This window comes from Rhineura floridana, chromosome 2 (genome assembly GCF_030035675.1).
Source record: "Rhineura floridana isolate rRhiFlo1 chromosome 2, rRhiFlo1.hap2, whole genome shotgun sequence".
Classification (NCBI taxonomy): domain Eukaryota; kingdom Metazoa; phylum Chordata; class Lepidosauria; order Squamata; family Rhineuridae; genus Rhineura; species Rhineura floridana.
Window position 1 is genome coordinate 121140764 of NC_084481.1, and position 14367 is coordinate 121155130.

Genomic DNA, 14367 nt, shown 5'->3' on the forward strand with positions numbered 1-14367 from the left:
TCTGTCTTTATGATGTTTTAAAGTGTTTTAGTGCTTTGTTTGCTGCCCTGGGCTCCTGCTGGGAGGAAGGGTGGGATACAAATCAATCAATCAATTAAATAAATAAATAACTTAGAATAATTTGGTAACATGTGCCTCTGACCATATGGTGAGTGGTGGCAACACCTGCCATCTCCAAAGATGGAGAATTATATTTTTGTGTGTTTGTTGGTGTTCTTCTTACTTTGCCTCTTTCCTGTATTACTAATGTTTCTACAGAGAATCTAACCTAGAAAATTTTATTTTTCTCATAATTCATCCTAGAAATCTGTGTCAAATTTATTTTTATTAATTTCAAAGCCTTATGTTTGTTAATGCCATATGATGGTGAAGACAGCCTTTTGTGTTTCAAACTGGAGGTTATGTTCTATTTCTATTTTGCGTGCATTAACAGTTGAATCTGAAACTGCAGTTTGATATAAAACCAGACTGATTACAACATATTGCTTCTTCTAGCTGTTGGAAAAAACAAACTTGGTCTGCCCAAGATGCATGTTTTCAGCTTGCTATGTTTAAACCACTTTATTTAAGAAAAGGTGTTCATGATCAATTAAAAACATAGAGCACACCTAGAATTTTGCTAGAATATATTTCACCTCCCACTGTTTTATCTTGTGCAAACTGAGACACTTCTTATGTCCACTGGAAACTATTCTGCAGGATAGTCAGTGCCATTATTCCACAATTGTTTCTGGAGTTTTTTTTAGTGTTGCAAAGTGTTGCTGTACTTCACATATTCACAGAAATGGAAACAAAAGAAAATTATTTGCTATGGGAAACTGCACTAAAATTACAAAGGAAATCAAGCGTATTTAAAGTAACTATCTGAACTACATCAACTGTCCTGATATTGTTGCTTCCTCCCTGGTAAAACAAGATTAACACATGTCTTGTTTCTGTTCTTTGGGCTGATTGCAGGTATTGCCACCACTCACCATATACTCAGAGGTACATGTTACCAAATTCTTAGGATAGGTAAAACTGACCATGGGGGGAGGGGGCTGTAATGGGCAGGGGGGGAGGAAGAAGGAAGAGGGAAGGGGAGGAAGAAGGGAGAGGGGAAGGGAAGGAGGGGAAAGTTAGGTCTGATTATTTGCATGCTTATTTTCAGTGGGATTTACTCCTGTGCAATCATGGTTAGGATAGGTAAAACTGACCATGGGGAAGGAGGAGGGGAAGGGGAGAGGAGAGGGAAGGAGGAACGGATGGGAAGAGGGGGAGGGGGAAGGAGGAACAGAGGGGAGAAGGCAGCGGAAGGAGGGGAAGGGGGAAGGAGGGGATTGGAAGGGGAGGGGTGAAAGAAGGGGGAGGAAAGGGGCAAAAGGGAGGTGATGGGAGGGAGGAAGGGCAGGTTTGATTATTTGCATACTTTTTGAATTCAGCAGGATTTATTTCTATGCAGTCATGTTTAGGATAGGTGGAACTGACATGGGGAAGGAGCAGAGAGGGGAGGGGAGAAGGAGGGCAAGGAGGGGAGGGGAGGAGATTGGGTGGGTGGGCACTGGGCAGAGGGGAAGCCCCTTTCCTTTTCAAAAGAAAAACATTGTGAACAGTATCATTGCTTTTCAGCGCTTCCCCCACCTTTTTATTCTACGGCAGACACATATAGTCTCCCACCCAAATTTAAACCAAAGCTGTCCCTGGCCACATCACACCAGGCCTTTATTTCACTTTGGACAGTCATGGCTTCTCTCAAAGAATCCTGGGAAGTGTAGTTAGTGAAGGGTGCTGAGAGTCGCTAAGAGGTGCCCTGTTTCCCCCACAGAGCTTCAGTCAGAGTGGCTGACTGTTAAACCACTCTGGCCATTGTAGCTCTCTCAGTGGAACAGGAGTCTCCTCTCAGCACCCTTCACAAACTACACTTCCCAGGATTCTTTGAGGGAAGACATGGCTGTCTAAAGTGAAATAAAGGTCTGGCATGGGTGTGCCCCCCGATTAGCCTAGTCAAGCAGTTGTGGATCTGGCTTTTGGAACACTGACAGTTGGTTCTAACTATACCTGGGCTTGTTATTGACTCCAATGCTAAATTTATTTAATTAAAAATTAGTCAGGCATTTAACTCTTAAACTGCAGAAGATGAAGGTCAGAGTACGGGGCAAGGCCAGTAATAGGATTACAAGTACTCTGTGAATATGGCTGATTTTTAATGAATTTCAAACAAATTACGAGAACACTGACAAAAAAAGGTCCAGCAGGGCTCTGGGCTTTTTCTCTCTTTTTACACTTTGAATTCTAAATTCTCTCTGACTGTTTTGGGTATCACCATGAAAATTTAGAGGGTTGTTAAGTAAGTGTTAGGGATAAATTGAAACCCCCAGTGCTTGTAAAACTATAGTTCACTTGTCCTACCTAAACCAGCTTGGGCTTCACGGGAAATAGAACCAAAGTGGCCTTTATTTGACTTTTGATATAAAATGTCGGTTTATTTCCTGGTGACCTGACCCTTACCTACATTCCAGTGGCTCGCATAATAAAAGCCGGTTTAAGCTGGAAACTTCCCTACTATGCATTTCTGTATCACATTTATGCTTATGGCCTTGCTTATTGTTACAATGTTCCTTGCATAGATATGTCAAACGCTGTTCCAATGTCCCACAAACCTTGACTTGTAAAACTCCTTTGATATGTAAGCAAAGTAATATCATGTCTGTCTCCAGTTTAAGGGGCGCCCGGTTGCAGCTGGGCCTCCCCTCAATAGTTGCCTTTGTCTGTTGTTGCATAGTGCTTATCTCAAGGACATGCGAAGTATGCAGACATAGAGTCTGAGAGATAGTCTTGATGTTTCCTCTTTTGTCCTTCCCCCTGTACCCCCTTACCTCCTTACATATGCCCCAAAGCTATAACAGTTAGAAATTGCTTCTTTTGTATTTTATGACGTGAACCCGATATTGTAAACTTTGGGGTAAGCCTATATAAACCCTAGAACACCAATAAACGAGGTTCCCATGCTGGCCTGCTTCGGCTTGTAAGTATTGGGTCCCCTTTGCAAAGGTTTTTGTCTCGTGTTACTTGATCTCTGATAGTGGGTTCATTTGCACTCAACTCCGCACTCTTCCCGGGTGTAATAAGCGAGTTGGGGTTGACAGGGTGACTTGCATGTTGGGTTTGGACCTAACAATTGGGGGCTCATCCGGGATCCCTTGTGCGGACCCCCTTTTTGCCATTGCACCCCTTAATTTGATAACAGGCGCCACGAGAGAATTTTCTCGGTTATCAATAAAAGCGGGCGGCTTTGACACTTTGGGGATAAAGCACAGTTGAGGAAAAACCCGTTATCAGACGTCATGGGAAATAAAGGGAGTGTGCCGGTAAAGGACAGCCCTTTGGGAATCATGTGTATGCTGTGGCAAGAGGAGGAATTGCCTGTGTGAAGGAGAGGCCTGAAAAAGAAAAAGATGATAGAGCTCTGTGAGGAGGAGTGGCCGCGGATGACTGCAGTGTCGGTGCCGGGTGAACGGTGGCCAAGGGGTGGGTCCTTTGAAACCGCTCCGCTACTGGGAGTGCAGAGACGGATTGGGGATACCCACCCGGATCAATTAGAATTTTGGCTTCTATGGAAAATAGGGTCGCAAAAATGGGATAGTCTTACTTTGATGGCAGTGAGAACTCTGTCCATTGAGGAACCCCCTTCTCATTATTTTAATGACGACACGTCAAGCAAAAGAACGGTCTTGAATCGCTCTATAATACCCTCTGCTCCAGATCCGCTCCCAGCTCCCGGGGGTGGAGATCCCAATCCGGAGGAAGGGGCCCTTTCATTTGTGTCAGACGATGAGACAGATGAAAAGGGGAAAGAGAAGGGGGCCTCAGGGGGCATGGACACGTGCAAGCGAAAAAAGGAAAAGAAAAGAGGCAGAAGCGTTGGAGATGCCTTTGCTTGTACATGATCAGCCGTACGTGGATGGCCACGGGGGTATCCAGCGTACTGAGGTGGTTGAATTAAAGAGTTGGTTGGAATGGGACTTAAAAGAATGGAGTAGAATGGCTGGAACTTTCGGGGAACAGCCAAGGAGAATCAGAGAACTGTTAGGCAGGTTGTTTGAAAGCCACAATCCGACGTACTCGGATGTGGAGCATTTGTTGAGAAGGGTACTGACAGGTGAAGAACGTAGCAGGTTGTGGACAATGGAGACTGCTTGGGCTGCGGAGGCGGCAACAAATAGAGCTTGGTCGGACCGAGCGCAAACGGCTGCAGCTTGGGCAGCGGGAGACTGGATGCAGCCTCGCCGCGCCCAGCTGCAGACCGATAGGAATAGGATTTTGACACATTTGGAGCGAATGTCACAGAAACCCCCAACCAAGCTAAATTCATGGCGATCAAACAAGAAGCCAGCGAACCTCCCAGAAAATTCTGGTCGTGCTTGTTAGAGGGAGCACGTAGTTATACCAATCTGAACCCAGAAAACGTGCTGGATCATCCAACCCTCATCGCCAATTTTGTTCATCAAGCGCAGCCAGCGGTGAGGGATTATTTTCTAAATTTCAGACCCGGATGGGGGGGGGGAGGCTATGACTGTGATTTTGGAAGTAGCGGATTTTGTGTGGGACAAAGATAAGGAGAAAAGTAGAAAGAAGGAGAAGAAGGAGGATTTTGAAATGCTGGCTCTTGCAATAAGAGGCCAGCCACCAAATAGAGGATTTCGAGGCAGGGGAAGAAGTTTTCCGAGGGGGCCGAGAGCCGGAGACCAGAGAGGGAGGGGACAGATGAGGCATTCATGGCAGGGAGATAGGGCTTGTTTCCAATGTGGAGAGTACACTCATTTCAAGAAAGACTGTCCGTGGAGGACAGGGAACGCGCAGTACACCCCTAACAACCCTTCTTACCCAGATTTTACAGGCACGAACGCAGATTTTCCGCCCCCACCTCCACCTGCCGCTCAACAGACACCGGCTTCATGGGACCAGTACGGCGGACGCCCAGTGAACCAGCAATGACTAAATGTGGATAGGGAGGGGCTGGGAGCGGGGCTAATGAATCTTATGTCTCTGGCAGGTTTCTTTCTCTCTCTCTCTCTCCCAATCCAAGAACCCAGACTGTCCTTAAACGTGCAGGGGCAGATGGTGACTTTTCTGGTGGACACTGGAGCCACATACTCCCTAATAAATGTTGCATCTGGTAGTTGGTTAAGTAAAGAAGTGAAAATGACAATGGGGGTAGACGGAAACCCCACACCTATGTGCATAACGTTACCATTGCAAGTAGAATACAATGATAAAATGTTTAACCATGTTTTTCTTTATTCTGCTTCATGCCCTATTTCTCTAATGGGCCGTGACATGTTATGTAAACTGGAGGCTACCTTAACCTGCACCCCTGATGGGGTGGGGTTGTTGATGAGTGTATTGGGGGTGCCCGTGGGGACCACAGTTAAACACAAACTTCTAGATTACAGCTTACCAGAAGATCTCGCCGACTTGCCACCTGACTTGTGGGGTACAGAGGATACGGATGTGGGACTACTGCGATCGGTAAGCCCCATCAGAATACAGGTAAAGCCATTCCTTCCGCCACCCAATGTTGCCCAGTATCCTCTGTCATTAGAAGCAAGGGAAGGCATACGCCCCATAATCGAAGGTTTTATTGCAAAAGGAGTCATCTGGCCGCAGCGAACCCCCTGCAACACACCTATTTTACCTATAAAGAAACCCCCAAAGAAACCCGGAGATCCAGTCCGGTGGAGATTTTGCCAAGACTTGAGGGCGGTAAACAGGTATGTGATCCCTTTACACACTGTTGTTCCAGATCCGGTGACAATCATCAGTCAGATTCCATGGGACGCGAATTGCTTCTTTTGTATTTTATGACGTGAACCCGATATTGTAAACTTCGGGGTAAGCCTATATAAACCCTAGAACACCAATAAACGAGGTTCCCATGCTGGCCTGCTTCGGCTTGTAAGTATTGGGTCCCCTTTGCAAAGGTTTTTGTCTCGTGTTACTTGATCTCTGATAGTGGGTTCATTTGCACTCCGTACTCTTCCCGGGTGTAATAAGCGAGTTGGGGTTGACAGGGCGACTTGCGTGTTGGGTTTGGACCTAACACAAGCTTTTCTGACTTCAGGACTATATGTTTTGTAAGGTTTTGTTTTGAAATGAGTTTATAGGAAGCATCAGAATGGCATGGGGGGTATTTTCAATTTAACATTGCGGAATGCAAAAAATCCATGCTGGCTCTCATGGCTGTATAATCTAGGTTGCACTCCTGTACACACTTACCCTGGAATAAGTCTCATCGAACTCAATAGGACTTGTATCTAAGTAGGCATGTATTGACTCACACTGTTATTTTGAACAACTACATTTCTAGTTAATATTAGCAACAAGATAGGCTTTAAAGTATCCGGGCCGAAATTGGAGAGGGTGTGGAGCTGAGCAGAATCGCCTATAGTTCAAGAGGTGTTAAGGCTTCAGTGTAGAAGTGTTAGCTGGCCAGAAAAAAACCAAACACCCTGAATTCCTGGCTTTCTACTGTCTCTTTAACAGAACCCTGATGTACACACATCAGCAAGTGATGCTTAATAGCATGCTGTGTAACTCTTTACTAGTATCTCATACAGGGCTGCTCTCTTCACCTATAGTTTCAGCTGCTACCACCACAGTCAGAAACAATATTGTGTGCAACTTTGCCACTGCTACAAGGTAACAAATATCCTTAGTTACTCTCCTAGTATGTATTTTTCTTATCTTTCCAAGTACAATTGGAAACATTTTAAAGGCTTTTAAAAAAAAAATCATTTTGGTGGTTTAGGATACTCTTTGGCAGCATGTTTTCACAAACTGGATCTCCACTCATGAGTTTTAAATGACCAAGTATTTACAAAATAATTTTATTATAGCCATTTGCAGTCCTTAACAATGGGGGCTGGGGTGGCCAGGTGATATACAAGACGGTGCTCCTTCACCTTTAACAGTAGCACAGAATGGGGAATTTCGGCAGGAGTAGCTCTACAGTCTACGCTGGTGAAAATTCCCTCTTCTATGCAACTACTAAATCCCTTCCCAGAATCCTTATTCTATGCTGTCAGGGGTAAACAGGTGAGTCCCCTCTCTTCCTCTGCCTTCCATTTCCCTTTTTCTTTTCAACTAACCGCAAACATTCTATATCTAAAAAACTACCCTCAGCCATAGACTTGAACAGACAGTCTGCCTGACTTTGGGTTTCTTTAGCCCCTCCCCCATCGGCACCCCAGCTCAACAGCTATCAACATTCTGTAAACTCACAGGCTCCTGTCATGTTTTGTGTGTGTGTGACCCGAGTATGTATAGACACTAAGTTTGGGTAGCCCACTTTACTTCCAAACTGAGCCACTCAGCCCTCTAAATTTATTATTAAAGGAAACAATTGCTCTGTATAGTCATTTCTACCGCAGGGGTTGCCAACCTTTTTGGACCAGAGGGCATATATCAAATTTTGAGAGAGTGCTACCATCATTTTGTCATTTCAAAAAGAGTACATTTGGCTTCGATAAGTGAAAAGTAAGAGTATGCTGTTGCACCATCTCTAAAAGAGTACATGTACTATTAAAAGAGTACGGTTGGTAACCCTAGCTGGAGCACCATTCATAAAATGACTGTCATGGGGAGTGTGGCATAACACAAAATTAGAGAATAGTCATGGTGAACCTTTTCCATAATTGTATGTCTATTCTAGAAAACACTTGACCTGTTGACTTTCTGCCTGCAATACAGCTGTTAAAGGTGCAAGAACCCTGTTTTCCCCCAATGGCAACCCTAAACTAAATCGTAGGCTGCCACCCTGTACCCACTTATATGGAAATAAGCCCCATTAAACACAAAGACTTACTTCTGAGTAGAAGCGTACATCGTACTAAAAGTTAACTATACAGTGAATTCTTAAAGAGCCCCTGGTCTTTAGCTCCTGCAAAGAAGGAGGCATGCCTAAGCCTCTTGACAAACTTTGCCTTTTGGAGGGAGGGGTATTCTTTACATTCATCCACACTTATTGTGTAGTAGTATTTGCTGAAATTAACTTTGAGAGAATACCTGATGTCAGACAAATCCAGCACCAGAAAAAAAGCATTCTTTCTAGGAGGACTAGAAACTTACTTTAAAAAGAAAAAGAAAAAAAGAAAAAATGTAAATCCAGATTCTGGACTACCTGCTGGGAGCCCCACCAAAGGCCTTTGTGGGCACCATGGCAGTGATTCCTGCTTCACTGATAATGCCTTCATAACATAAAAAGGGCTTATATGCGCAGATCCCTTCTGCAGCACAAAATAAGAGCTTGTCTGCTCCTCATAAAAGGTAATTACAGGCAAAGATGTTCCTTGGTGCATTGCTTTACTTCGTCAGCAGTTTCAAAATGGCCCAACAACAGAATTGCTGACAGAGTGGATAGCTGTGCATAGATGCAAGTCCTTACATGATGGGATAGAAATGTTTTTAATAGTCAAAAAAGTCTGTTGTCTAGCTAAATAAAATTGTACTTGAAGAAAAGCCAAACATTTCACAAGTCCTGTCTGGATAAATAAAATCCTGTTTAAAAACATCTGCAGAATGTAACACTCCATATTAGGATTGCCAGATTCAGGGCCTGAGACTGATCCTGTATCTTTAGGAGAAGAGAAAGTCAGCCAAGTGCAGGTGTTCTTGCAACCCTCTAATAGGAAAAACCACAAGGTGGAATTCTTCCTTTCCCCTGCACAACTTTTAAAGATACAGAAGACCTCCTGGAGGCCGGGCCTGGCAACCAAGAGGTCTTCTGTATCTTTAAAAGTTGTGTAGGGGGAAGGGAGAATTCCACCTTGTGGTTTTTCCTATTACAGTGTTGCAAGAACACCTGCACTTGGCTGCCTTTCTCTTCTCCTAAAGATACAGGATCAGTCTCAGGCCCTGAACCTGGCAACCCTACTCCATATATTTATAAGGAGCATTAAGGACTCAGTTTGGATAGGCTGGAAATGTAAAAAAAAATCAGGTATGTTGATATTTATTAGAACCTCTAATCCTTCAAGTAGTGATCCCAGGGTATTTTTTAAAATGGTGATTAAAACAAACCAATAAGAAGCAGTTAAAACTATAAAACCTATAACAAGACAACTAAAATTGCTAGAAGTCATTACACACAAAAACATACAGCAGCTTCACAGAGACCCTAAAACAATTTAATCAAATTCCACCCAGAGGACTGTGTGGACAGATACATGTTACCCTGTTGCCAGAACCTCAGGAAAATATTAAGTCATACACACTTCTCTTTTTTGACATGGAATTCTACCAGTGATAGCAATGGCAAAAACTTTTGACATTATTTTGACTTACCACACTGTTAAAAACAAAAACTACTACATCTCCTGCTCCACGAGCTAGAGGGAGCCCCAGCTGACGAAGCATCAAGGCGAGTTAAGCAGCAGAGCGAGTTCAGCAGCAGGGTGAGGAGGCCAGGGCCCCCCACTCTGCCCGTCTGTTCCCTGACCTCAACTAAACTGCAGTCACCAACCCATTGACGTAATAAACCTTAAACAAAACTATGCAGGTAAGAAGCCAGCAGGGGTGTGGGGGCTTTCCAGTGTTTTGCACCGCCTGCAGCATGTACGACTATCTGCCTGTTGGACAGAAGTCGTGGGTGTGCTCTCGGTGCAATGAGCTCCTGGCTCTCCGGGAACGACTTCATTTCCTTGAGGCCAAGGTGGCGGACCTGGAAAAGCTGAGAGAGACAGAGAGGTGTGTGGAGGAGGCCTTCAGGGACGTTATAACTGTGTCCCACTCCAACGATGATAGCTCTCCTGCTATCATGGACAACGATGGTCTCGGGGAAGGAGAGCATCCAGCTGAGGAAGAGGGAAACGATCCCTTAGAAGGGACCCATTCCTTGGGGGATGAGCAGCTATCCTCTCGTGCCGAGGATATATCTCCATGGGGTGGAGGGATCCTTGTAGTGGGTGATTCGATCATTAGGAACATAGACAGTGGGGTGTGTGATGGGCGTGTAGACCGCAAGGTGTTTTGCCTGCCTGGTGCGAAGGTTGCGGATATCGCCCGTCGTTTAGATAGTTTGGTAGACAGTGCTGGGAAGGAGTCAGTGGTCGTGGTGCACGTTGGCACCAACGACATGGGGAAATGCAGCCGTGAGGTCCTGGAAGCAAAATTTAGGTTGCTAGGTAGGATCCTTTAAAGCCAGGACCTCCAAGGTGGCTTTCTCTGAAATGCTACAGGTTCCACGTGCAGGACCAGCCAGACAGGCCCAGCTTTGCAGTCTCAATGCGTGGATGAGACAATGGTGTCAGGTGGAAGGGTTTGGATTTGTTAGGCACTGGGGAACATTTTGGGACAAGCCGGGCCTGTACAAAAGGGACGGGCTCCACTTGAACCAGAATGGAACCAGACTGCTGGCACTTAAAATTAAAAAGGTAGCAGAGCAGCTTTTAAACTGACTGAGGGGGGAAACCCGACAGGAGCTGAGAAAGATCCGGTTTGGAATAAACCTCCCCCCTGGGATAAAAACCAAAGAAATGATGAAATTTTAAAAGGGGTAGGCCTAGAAGTAGGCATTGTGAGAGCAGGGGCACAGGATATAAATTCAGAAGAGCAAAATTACCACAGGCCTAACCACAAGTGCCAAAGACACTTGAAGAGAGACACTGCTTACAAGTGCCTGTACGCTAATGCTAGGAGCCTGCGAACCAAGATGGGAGAACTGGAGTGCTTGGTCTTAGAGGACAGCATTGATATAGTGAGCATAACGGAGACCTGGTGGAATGGAGAAAACCAGTGGGATACGGTTATCCCTGGATATAAACTATATCGGAAGGACAGGGAAGGACGTATTGGTGGCGGAGTCGCTCTATACGTGAAAGAAGGCATTGAATCCAGCAAGCTCGAAACCCCAAAAGAGGCAGACTCCTCCACAGAATTGTTGTGGGTGGTGATACCATGCCCCAGGAGGGACTTAATACTGGGAACGATCTATCGTCCCCCTGATCAAAATGCTCAGGGAGACCTGGAGATGAGATATGAAATTGAGGAAGCATCCAAACTAGGAAATGTGGTAGTAATGGGTGACTTCAACTACCCGGACATAGACTGGCTGCATATGTGTTCCAGTCATGACAAAGAAGCAAAGTTTCTAGATATTCTAAATGACTATTCCCTAGACCAGTTGGTCATGGAACCAACCAGAGGGATGGCAACCCTGGACTTAATCCTCAGTGGGGACCGGGACCTGGTGCAAGATGTAAGTGTTGTTGAACCGATTGGGAGCAGTAACCACAGTGCTATTAAATTAAACATACATGTAACTGGCCAATTGCCAAGAAAATCCAACACGGTCACATTTGACTTCAAAAGAGGAAACTTCACAAAAATGAGGGGATTGGTAAAAAGAAAGCTGAAAAACAAAGTCCAGAGGGTCACATCACTCGAAAATGCTTGGAAGTTGTTTAAAAACACTATATTAGAAGCTCAACTGGAGTGCATACCGCAGATCAGAAAAGGTACCGCCAGTGCCAAGAAGATGCCAGCATGGTTAACGAGCAAAGTCAAGGAAGCTCTCAGAGGCAAAAAGTCTTCCTTCAAAAAATGGAAGTCTTGTCCAAAGGAAGAAAATAAAAAAGAACACAAACTCTGGCAAAAGAAATGCAAGAAGACAATAAGGGATGCTAAAAAAGAATTTGAGGAGCACATTGCTAAGAACATAAAAACCAACAACAAAAAATTCTATAAATACATTCAAAGCAGGAGACCATCTAGGGAGACAATTAGACCCTTGGATGATAAAGGAGTCAAAGGTGTACTAAAGAACGATAAGGAGATTGCAGAGAAGCTAAATGAATTCTTTGCATCTGTCTTCACAGTGGAAGATATAGGGCAGATCCCTGAACCTGAACTAACATTTGCAGGAAGGGATTCTGAGGAACTGAGACAAATAGTGGTAACGAGAGAGGAAGTTCTAAGCTTAATGGACAATATAAAAACTGACAAATCACCGGGCCCGGATGGCATCCACCCGAGAGTTCTCAAAGAACTCAAAGGTGAAATTGCTGATCTGCTAACTAAAATATGTAACTTGTCCCTTGGGTCCTCCTCCGTGCCTGAGGACTGGAAAGTGGCAAATGTAACGCCAATCTTCAAAAAGGGATCCAGAGGGGATCCCGGAAATTACAGGCCGGTTAGCTTAACTTCTGTCCCTGGAAAACTGGTAGAAAGTATGATTAAAGCTAGATTAACTAAGCACATAGAAGAACACGCCTTGCTGAAGCAGAGCCAGCATGGCTTCTGCAAGGGAAAGTCCTGTCTCAGTAACCTATTAGAATTCTTTGAGAGTGTCAACAAGCATATAGATAGAGGTGATCCAGTGGACATAGTGTACTTAGACTTTCAAAAAGCGTTTGACAAGGTACCTCACCAAAGGCTTCTGAGGAAGCTTAGCAGTCATGGAATAAGAGGAGAGGTCCTCTTGTGGATAAGGAATTGGTTAAGAAGCAGAAAGCAGAGAGTAGGAATAAACGGACAGTTCTCTCAATGGAGGGCTGTAGAAAGTGGAGTCCCTCAAGGATCGGTATTGGGACCTGTACTTTTCAACTTGTTCATTAATGACCTAGAATTAGGAGTGAGCAGTGAAGTGGCCAAGTTTGCTGATGACACTAAATTGTTCAGGGTTGTTAAAACAAAAAGGGATTGCGAAGAGCTCCAAAAAGACCTCTCTAAACTGAGTGAATGGGCAGAAAAATGGCAAATGCAATTCAATATAAACAAGTGTAAAATTATGCATATTGGAGCAAAAAATCTTAATTTCACATATACGCTCATGGGGTCTGAACTGGCGGTGACCGACCAGGAGAGAGACCTTGGGGTTGTAGTGGACAGTATGATGAAAATGTCGACCCAGTGTGCGGCAGCTGTGAAAAAGGCAAATTCCATGCTAGCGATAATTAGGAAAGGTATTGAAAATAAAACAGCCGATATCATAATGCCGTTGTATAAATCTATGGTGCGGCCACATTTGGAATACTATGTACAGTTCTGGTCGCCTCATCTCAAAAAGGATATTCTAGAGTTGGAAAAGGTTCAGAAGAGGGCAACCAGAATGATCAAGGGGATGGAGCGACTCCCTTACGAGGAAAGGTTGCAGCATTTGGGGCTTTTTAGTTTAGAGAAAAGGCGGGTCAGAGGAGACATGATAGAAGTGTATAAAATTATGCATGGCATTGAGAAAGTGGATAGAGAAAAGTTCTTCTCCCTCTCTCATAATACTAGAACTCGTGGACATTCAAAGAAGCTGAATGTTGGAAGATTCAGGACAGACAAAAGGAAGTACTTCTTTACTCAGCGCATAGTTAAACTATGGAATTTGCTCCCACATGATGCAGTAATGGCCACCAGCTTGGATGGCTTTAAAAGAAGATTAGACAAATTCATGGAGGACAGGGCTATCAATGGCTACTAGCTGTGGTGGCTGTGCTCTGCCACCCTAGTCAGAGGCAGCATGCTTCTGAAAACCAGTTGCCGGAAGCCTCAGGAGGGGAGAGTGTTCTTGCACTCGGGTCCTGCTTGCGGGCTTCCCCCAGGCACCTGGTTGGCCACTGTGAGAACAGGATGCTGGACTAGATGGGCCACTGGCCTGATCCAGCAGGCTCTTCTTATGTTCTTATGTTCTTATCTCATTTAAAAAACCAGCAGCAACAACCACCACCCATACAGCTGGCAGCACACTGATAACAAACAGTATCATCCTAGTCTGTCAAAAGCCTGGCACTGAAAATATGTCAATGAAGGTGCCAAACAGACCTCACTGGGGAGTGCATTCCACAGACAGGAATAATAATAAATACAATTAAAACAAATATGACATAAACAAGGGAGAGAGTTGGAATAAACCCCACCCTGTTCTTCTAGCCTCTCTCCTCTGTTTAGAGCTAGTTCTGAATTCACACAGCCCACTTTCTGGTCAGGAGCGATGCCAGTGTTTGGGCTGGCCAAATCTTGAAAGTCCCAGGCAGGCAGCAGAACAACCATCAGCACTTGAAATTAGCCTGCACCAAATACTTTTATATGTATAAACTACCAAATAGTTTATTATGTATAAACTAGAATGAAGAGCATTCAATGGCATAGATCAAAACATTGCTACCTGCCATTTGCTGCAAATGACACACCTGTTAAACAGGCAGGAGGCAATTCAAAAGCTGACAAACCTACTTAACAGTGAACTCATTTAATTTTTTTATTGTATATGCGAAAAACAAACAAACACAAAACTGAGGTCTGATCAGGGTATTTCATAATCATAGACAGATAAACCAAAACAGAAGTTACGTATAGAAAAACAGTATCAAGACAACAGTGATCTCATCTGAAAGAATGCTGTCC